General features: G+C 38.1%; 1 pseudogene; it reads left to right on the forward strand.

Moving 5' to 3' along the window:
• The first annotated feature begins 1663 nt into the window (after positions 1–1663).
• Positions 1664–7075, forward strand: LOC119521289 (annotated as a pseudogene).
• The last annotated feature ends 1880 nt before the right edge of the window (positions 7076–8955 follow it).

Genomic DNA, 8955 nt, shown 5'->3' on the forward strand with positions numbered 1-8955 from the left:
GAGAAATTCTGCATCAGAGAGGTTAAATGGCTTGTTCAAGATCAGACCGAATCTGGGACTAGAATCTGATCTAATTGTTGTTATTATGACTTCTTGTTCTTTTCCTTACAAGCTGAAGAAATTGAAGGCTGGATAATTTTTATTCAAAAATTGGCAATTTTTATCTACATTTTAGAAACTACTAATTTTCACCTGTGAAATGGAAAAAAACCCACCTAATTTGCAAGAGAAATTGGCACTGGGTGGGGGGCGGCGGAGAATCAGTAACTTTACACAATTTCACGTGAAGTGCCTGGCCTCTGATGTAGAAATATCTGTTGTTATTGGGACTCTCATACAATGAAAGAGACAGGTCTGTGATCCATTCTGATTCAAAAGACCTCCTGTTCTCCCAGTCTCCCATCTTACCCCAAGTAGCTTGTCCCATTCTTGAATCTCAGCTTTCCACTTCAGCTGACAGAATCCTCTGGCCTCCATCTTATTATTTCTCCCTGTCACTTCTTACAGCTTTTCAGTCCTGACTAATCCTTGTTGCTTCTTCTACATTTGTGGCTCTTCTTTTAGTTCAGACTCAAAGACAGACATTTTCTATAACAATTTATAAAACAAGAACAGGTAGAGCATTGAAATATGCCAGATATATATGCAAGGAAATAATAAAATGTGAAATGCAAAGCTTATTTTGAATTTATTAGTGAGTCATTCTCTAAAAGGTGCTCAGAAAGATTCCTGGAAGACTTTGTTTTTTCTTTTTTTTAAAACAACATTATCAAAAAATTAAAAATTAAGCATTTCAAACAAAACAAAACAAAAAAAGGAGTAAGAAAAACAAATATCCTGAAATAACTTCATTGTTTTTTCCAGAGCATAATACTGTGCCTGCCACATAGTATATACTCAACTAATGTTCATTGAATGAATGAATGATTATGGAGTTTCACATGCTCTTTGTTTCCATCTTTCATTAATGAATAGAATGTTTGGTGCTACTTATTTCAGTTCAATATGAAGAACAAAATCTAAAACTAGGCAGGTTGTCTGGAAAGTTTCGATGATCATCTATCAAGGATGTCTACATTGAGTAAGAATCTAGACGAGATCATATATAAGGTACTGCCTTGATTCTTGGATTCTGGGATTTTAAAATAAATGTGGAATATCTGGATTTTTGTTGTTGTTGTTACAGGTGTTTGAATTCTGAGGTTAGGTGAAGATAATAGCTTATGTTTTCCTTCACAGAACGAAAAACCTTAAATTAACAAGCTGACAGACACGGTAAAAACAGAATCTTAAGAAATCAGTGTTAGGACTGTAGATTGTTGGGTAGCTTAGGTTTGGGCCAGACAGGTCAATGAGGTTCTGGAAAATCTACGTACCTTTTGGAGTGGTGTAGGCACTTGGAGGGAGTCTAGCTAGACTGACCAGGCTATAAAGAGAGGGGATAGAGACATAAATGGGTGGTAATCTGGATAGACAGCAACATTAGGGTGTCCAGCAAGAGCAGGGTGTCCTCAAAGTTCAGCAGATAGTCCCAGAGTAGGAAACATGTGGAGATTCAGGAGGAAGCATGATGCAAAAGTGGAAACAGGTGCTGCTCCCCCAGCTCCAGGCTGGTGTTCACTGACAAGCCTCCAAGGTCTGGGAGGACTGGGGAGGACCAAGCATGGTGTCGAGGCAAGAATTCAGCGCCGAGTATCAAGCCAGGAACCAGTTTGAGGGTACAGGTAGAGGCCTGGTCATAGAAACAAGTCAAAAGGCCAAATTACTAGAAATGGAGGCTAAAGTTAGAGCATGAAGCACCTAAGAAAATGAGCTAGGAATTTTAAACTGCTCTTACCTAGACCAACTTTAGGATGAGTTCTATAACAGGCTGAGCTCAATTGTGACTTTCACCAAGAAGCATTTAAGGAACACTTTTTTATAGTTGACAGCCAGGTGGGGCATTATATTGGGTGATAAACTAATGGAAAAGATATTTTTAGAAATTATTCAAAAGATATCTCACATCTAACTTTATTTAAAATATTTTGCTTTTTTTTCCCCCAACTTTATTAGGAGGATTTTTTGAAGGTGAAATTTTGTTTAGGATTTACATTGAGAAAATTCAGAGAAACAGTAATGTTATCCTCTTTTTTTCTCCTCCTCCTTCTTCTACTTCTTCTTGGTGGTATTTATTTCCAACTATTCCTTTACAATGAAACTATTTATTTTCATGTTAGGATTATTTGCTTAAAAGGTAAGCTTAAGAGGGTTTTCAGAGTAAGAGGAAGAAGTGGGGGACACCTCAATCAAAGAATGAAGAAAAAGCCCATATGATCATTTCAGTAGATGCAGAAGTCATTTGACAAAATGCATCACCCCTTCCTGATAAAAACACTTAGAAAACTAGAAATGGAAGGAAACATCCTTAACATGGTAAAGGGTATATATGAAAAGCCCACAGTTAACATTATACTCAATGGCAAAACTCATTGAATGCGTATACCACATATATACAAGTCAGCTTTCCCCCTAAGATCAGGAACAAGACAAGGATGCCCACTGTCATCATTGTTTTTCAACTGAAAGTTATAACCAGAGTGATTAGGCAAGAAAAAGAAATAAAAGGCATCCAAATTGGGCTAGACCTGCCTACAATTGTGCGTAAGAGCCTTCTCCCGAATGCCTCTTTGTTGCTCAGGTGTGGTGCTCTCTCTCTAGCTAAGCCAACTTGGCAGGTGAAATCACTGCTCTCCCCCCTACCTGGGATCTGACACACAGGGCAGTGAATCTCCCTGGCAACGTGGAATATGACTCCCAGGGAGGAATCTGGACCTGGCATTGTGGGATGAAGAACATCTTCTTGACCAAAAGGAGGATATGAAAGGAAATGAAATAAGTTTCAGTGGCTGAGAGATTCCAAAAGGAGCCGAGAGGTCACTCTGGTGGGCACTCTTACACACAATATAGACAACCCTTTTTAGGTTCTAATGAATTGGAATAGCTAGCAGTAAATACCTGAAACTATCAAACCACAACCCAGAACCCATGAATCTTGAAGAAGATTGTATAAAAATGTAGCTTATGAGGGGTGACAATGTGATTGGGAAAGCCATATGGACCACGCTCCCCTTTGTCCAGTGTACAGATGAGCAAGTAGAAAACTGAGGGCCAAAAAAAAAAAAAAAAAAAAAAAAAAAAGGCACCCAGTGTTCTTTTTTACTTTAATTGTTGTTTTGCACTTTAATTTTTATTCTTACTATTTTTGTGTGTGTGGTAATGAAAATGTTCAAAAATTAATTTTGGTGATGAACACACAACTATATAATGGTACTGTGAACAACTGAATGTACGCTTTGTATGACTGCATGGCATGTGAATATATCTCAATAAAAATGAATTAAAAAAAGAAAAGCATCCAAATTGGAAAGGAAGGAATAAAACTCTCCCCATTTGCAGATGACATGATTCTATACACAGAAAATCTTGAAATATCCACATTAAAGCTACTAAAACCAATAAATGAATTCAGCAAAGTGGTGGAGTACAAAAAATCAGTGCTGTTTCTATACACTAGTAATGAACCAATCTGAAAAGGAAATCAAGAAAAAATTCCCATTTACAATAGCAACTAAAAGAATCAAATATCTAGGAGTAAAGCTAATCAAAGGTGTACAGGACTTGTACACAGAAAAGTACAAAACATTGCTAAAAGAAATCAAAGAAGACCTAAATAAATGGAAGGACATTCCATGTTTATGGATTGGAATACTGAATATTTTTAAGATGTCAATTCTACACAAAGCAATAGAAAGATTCAGTGCAATTCCAATCAAAGTTCCATCAGACTTCTTCACAGAAATGGAAAAAAACCAATCCTTAAACTCATACGGAAAAGTAAGTGGCACCAAATTGCCAAAACCATTTCAAAAAAGAACAAAGTTGGAGAACTGACACTTACTGATTTTAAAACTTATTACAAAGCTACAGTAATCAAAACAGCATGATACTGGCACAGGACAGACATATAGACCAATGGACTTGAATTGAGAGTTCAGATATAGACACACCTTTGGCTAACTGGTCTTTGACAAAGGTGCCGAGTCTACTCAATAGGGAAAGATAGTCTCTTCAACAAATGGTGCTGGAAGAACTGGATGGCCATCTGCAAAAGAATGCAGGTGGACCTCTACTTCACTCTCTATTCAAAAATTAACTCAAACTTGATCAAAGACCTAAATATAAGAACTAAAAGTATAAAACTCCAGGAAGGAAACATAAAGAAACATCTTTAGGACCTTGTATTAGGCAGTGGTTTCTTAGAATTTACACCAAAAAGCACAAACAGCAAAAGAAAAAAATAGATAAATGGGACTAGATCAAAATTAAAAACCTTTGTGCATCAAGGAAATTTATCAAGAAAGTAAAAAGGCAACTTACAGAATGGGAGAAAATATTTGGAAGCCATACATCTAACAAGAGTTTAATATCCAGAATTTATGAATATCTTCTAGAACACAATGATAAAAGACACACATCCTAATTAAAAATGAGAAAAAGACTTTAATAGACATTTAGCTAAAGAAAACATACAAATAGTCAATAAATACATGAAACTCAACATCATTAGCTATCAGGGAAACGCAAATCAAAACCACAATTAGATACCATCTCACACCCATTAGAGTGGCTACCATTTTTTAAAAAATGGAAAATAACAAGTGCTAGAAAGAATGTGGAGAAATAGGAATACTCATACATTGTTGGTGGGGATGTAAATGGTAAAGCCACTGTGGAAAACAGTTTGGTGATTCTTCAGAAAGTATGACCCAGGATTCCCACTTCTAGGTATATACCCAAAAGAATGGAAAGCAGGGACTCAGACAGACATTTGCACACTGATGTTCATAGTGGCATTATTCACAATTGCCAAAACGTGGAGGAAACCCAAGTGTCAATCAACAGATAAATGGTTAAACAAAATATGGTATATACAGACAATGGAATATTATCCAGCTATAAAAAGGAACGAAGTTCTGATGCATGTGACAACATGGATGAAGCTTGAAGACAACCATGTTGGCTGAAATAAGCCAGACACTAAGGGACAAATACTATATGATCTCATTTATATGAAATAAGCAGAATAAACATATTTATGGAGTCAGAAACTAGAACACAGGTTACCAGGGGCCATGTAGGGGAGGGGAGTGGGGAATTAAGGTTAATTTTTATGGAGTTTCTGTTTAGAGTGATGGAAAAGTTTTGGCAATGGTTAATGGGGATAGAGATACAGCTTTGTTTATGTAATTAACACCAGTGAATTAGTGAATTGTATATTCAAAAAGGGGAAAAAAGGGAAGTGTTAGGTTATATATGTTACCACACATACACACAAACCCATAGCACAAACCCATAGTACAGCACAATGTAAACAGTGTGCTAATGTTAATAGCATAATTATAGTAATATGTTTAATGAATTGTAACAAAGGCACCACGTTAATGAAAATGTAGGGAAACTGTATGTGTGTGAGAGGGGAGTATATAGGGAGTCTGTACTTCCTGCGTGATGTTTTTGTGAACCTACAGCTGCTTGAATAAAAAAATAAAAAGTGTGGGACACTGGTGGCACTGTAGTCGGACAGTCGCTTTGGGGTGAGAGCCTTCTTGGCTTTTGGAGGGACTGTTGTCATGACAGCCCAGGGGGCCTGGTGGCCAACCAAGGCCAGTGCTTCAAGTGGGCTATCGAGCTGCGTGGCCTGGAGGAGGCGGTGGAGGCTAAAGTGACTGGGGCAGAGACCAGGGAGGCTCCTTCTACCCAGTCGGTTACTTAAACAATTGAGTGCCTCCCAGTGTGGAAGAGACAGACCGGATCCTGGTGGAGAAGTGCTGCTGGGACATCACCTTGGGTCCCTTCAAAAACATTCCTATGAAGTTCTCCATCATGCTCATGGCAGGCAATACAATCTCCATCTTTGCCATTACGATGATGTGTGTGATACTCTGGTGACCCATTCGGGCGCTTATGGCTGTTTTGGCCACTTTCAAGATGCCAGAAAGTTCAAGCCACAAGTTTCTTCAGGGTTTGGTCTATCTCATTGGGAACCTCATGGGTCTTGCACTGACTGTTGATGAGTGCTAGTCTGTGGGACGACTGCCAGAGATGCATCAGACTGGTCAGCGTTCATTGAGCCCTCTGAGAGAAAGGAGTTCAGTGGTGGGGATAGCTTTTGTGGTTCTGAGAAAGAAGTACCTGGTACTTTACGTATTTGGATCTCATCTACACACTTCTTTAGTCCCAGTGGCTCCTCAGCATACTCATCCTTACAAATTATCTCTATCATGCTGAAAAGAATCAAAAGTTCTTTTTTCTCCATGATGAGGAGACAGATTCTAGAAGGACATTGCCCATATGCGACATAAACAAAGAAGATATACCACAACCCTGACTGAAAATAATGTAGAAAATTTCATTCATGTTTCCAATACAGAACAAAACAACAAATGAAACCATAACTCTACTTAAACACAAGAATGGTTGCGTCTAAATAAAAAACAACACCAGCATCTCCTGTCAATAGATTAAATGGTTGAGAACAACAACAAAAGTTATGCTTATGCAGATACAGAAAAAAAGCCTCATTGGTTAATAACAGTTACAAAATTACTATTTGCACCATGCAGTTTTTATGAGTCCCTATCTATTTAAAGTTATTCCTGTGATGTGGACCTGACAATCCTATTTTCACAAAAAGCAGACTGATCTTGGTGGTCTGATCAGTGTAGATGATAAAACACAGAAATTGAGGTCTCCAGGTCTTGCCCTCAGCTGTGGGATTGGGTCTTTAACAAAAACATTTTGAAAGGCCCGAGATACTACGATATAAGCTTTCTTCTGGTTGACCACCCTAAGACTTCAAGGGCTCCCTTCCCTTTCAGAGACAGTTTTCTTCAAGAATGTGGTCCAGGGAGGTGCTTCAGGAAGCCAGCTGGGAGCATACAAGTTTTATGAGGGCTTTCGATTTACCTTAAGTCTCCTGCGTGCTTCTGAGCAGAAGACAGGCGGGGAGATTTTTCATCATGAGATCCGTTGAGTTTTTATGCCAGTTGAAGACTATGGATTAATGCCTTTCTCATATTCCTAAAATTAAAACCCCATGAACTAAACATTTTAGTGTATTAAGCTTTGCTTCAAAATGCATTCTCCACAGATCACTCAAAGGGCCTAATGCATTTGCTATTTGGGAATAATAAAGCATGAAATGGGGTGCAGGACTTATGTATTTACATAAGAAGAGAGTGCTGGAAAAGTTTAGGAAAAACAACAGAGGAAAGTGCGACTGTGAGACTTGCTCTGAAAAAGCAGACAAACAAACCTCTCCTCTGCAAACTGCTATGCAGTTTATGACAATGGAGGGGCTTAAGAGATTTTGGAAGCCTCACCTCCTCCTCTCCCTTGGTTCCCCAGAACTTCTTTTAGATTTTGTCATTTCCCTTGCCCTTGATTTTTCTCCCTGGAGAAAAAAATTTGGATCCATTCAAATAAGTGGGAAAGAAGAAACAAACAAACAAAAAGGAAAAATATTTGTGTTTTCCAAGTTTTTGGGTATCACAATTGCTATTAGAAAAATAATTATCAATTAATACAGAAAGAAAAAAATTAAGATAAAGAAACTTTAGAAATAGTAATGTAGTTTTTACTCAAAATTCAATTACTCTAGACTTTGCAGCTTTTTCCTTTGCAAGGAAGAGTTATCTAAATCACGTGCAAATGTGCACAGTTCTTTTTGCAATTTTCTGTACCCCTTGTGGCCCTTCAGGTAATTCCATAGAAGAATGAGGGGATCACAAAGCTTTGTAGCTATGAGTTGAATAGCCTGTTAAGAAAACTAGGATTTTCTTCTTTCTTTCTTTCTTTCTTTTTAAACAAAAAAGATTTTTACAGATAGAATAGCTTTTATTTCACCTATATCAAACAAATTCAGGACTAGAGTGTTACTGTATGCAGTTCTCTGGATGAACAGAGGCTATTCAGTTAGCATAGGTTTGGATGCATGTAAGGGCGAGTCCAAAGTGGTAGAGCCTTAAACCAGATTGAAAGTTTATTTCTCTGTCAAGTAAAATTTGGAGGTAATAAGTCCAGGGCTGATGTGGTGGCTCTATGGTCACTGGACTCCTTTGTTGTTACAGCTTTGCCATCCTGAGCTTACCTCATGTCCAGCAAGGACAACTTTATCTCTGGTCATCAGGTCCTCATTCTGGGCAACAGGCAGGGAGAGGACATGCAGTTGATGGGTGGCAAACGATAATGCCAGAAGCTGCTACACAGCTCTTCCAGTTGTAATTCAAAAGTCACCTCTTAGTCACATGGTTACACATTGCTGTGAGGAAGGCTGGGGCAGTATCTCTATTCTTAGGAGTAATATACCCAGCTAAGCAGTGGCATTTTATTAGTAAGGAAGAAGGTGAGGATGAATATCAGGACAGAACTTGAACTAGAAGCAGAGAGCACATGGCCCTTTTATGGCCTAAGGACCAGAGATAAATTCTTAAAACAATGATACTTAACCCTGTCTTTAATAAAGAGCTATTTTCCTTCTATGACACAATGATAATTATCCAGGAAGTCAGCCCTTATTACACTAAGGATAGGGGAATCTATGGGACTTCACGGATACATTTCAGGCATGTTATCTGAGCTTTGGCTTAGGCCAATACTTGAACCAGAACTATTTTCATCCAAAATCAACTCTTCCTCAAGGAAAATTTCAAATCCCATGTATACCTGGTATGAAAATTTCCTTCACTACTATAGTGCAAAGTACCATCTTTTTCTGAATTTACGAAGGTTTATGCTTTAAAGAGAACATTAGACACACATTCATTCAGCAGAGTTGCATCTTGTCTGGATCTGGCAATTACCCCTGAACATTTCTTGCAGCACCATTAAACTGAAACGGTCTAAACACTCTCA

The sequence above is a fragment of the Choloepus didactylus genome, chromosome 1 (assembly GCF_015220235.1).
Source record: "Choloepus didactylus isolate mChoDid1 chromosome 1, mChoDid1.pri, whole genome shotgun sequence".
Taxonomy (NCBI): domain Eukaryota; kingdom Metazoa; phylum Chordata; class Mammalia; order Pilosa; family Megalonychidae; genus Choloepus; species Choloepus didactylus.